Source organism: Palaemon carinicauda, chromosome 7, assembly GCF_036898095.1.
Source record: "Palaemon carinicauda isolate YSFRI2023 chromosome 7, ASM3689809v2, whole genome shotgun sequence".
Lineage (NCBI taxonomy): Eukaryota > Metazoa > Arthropoda > Malacostraca > Decapoda > Palaemonidae > Palaemon > Palaemon carinicauda.
Genome location: NC_090731.1, coordinates 32,247,551 through 32,248,262, shown reverse-complemented (window position 1 = coordinate 32,248,262; position 712 = coordinate 32,247,551).

The window sequence follows — 712 nt, the reverse complement described above, 5'->3', positions numbered from 1 at the left end:
TATAATATATATATATATATATATATATATATATATATATATATATATATATATATATATATATATATATATATATATATATATATATATATATATATATATATATATATATATATATATATATATATATATATATATATATAATATAATATATATATATATATATATATATATATATATATATATATATATATATATATATATATATATATATATATATATATATATATATATATATATATATATATATATATATATATATATATATATATATATATATATATATATATATATATATATATATATATACATATATATATATATATATATATATATATATATATATATATATATATATATATATATATATATATATATATATATATATATATAGGTAATTTTTCGTAATAATCACACCCAGCGCTTTTGTTATTATGTTTATTTTTTTCAGATAATGCACGTGAGAAAAAATAAATTCTTTTCAATACGTTATCCTCGCAAATACGTAATAAGAGAGAAAAAAATTAAATTAACTTACAGTAATTAAGATTTTATCCAGGTCCCTTTTTTATCTTCACAGTGACACAGAGGGTAGCTCCTGTTACTTCATATGTTCGTTCCTATTCTATCAAGCTCCACCCCTTAGCGCACTGTGATAATTTTCGCCTGATTGCGCCGAAGTCATGGTTATCCTTGACCTTACTGGGCGTGC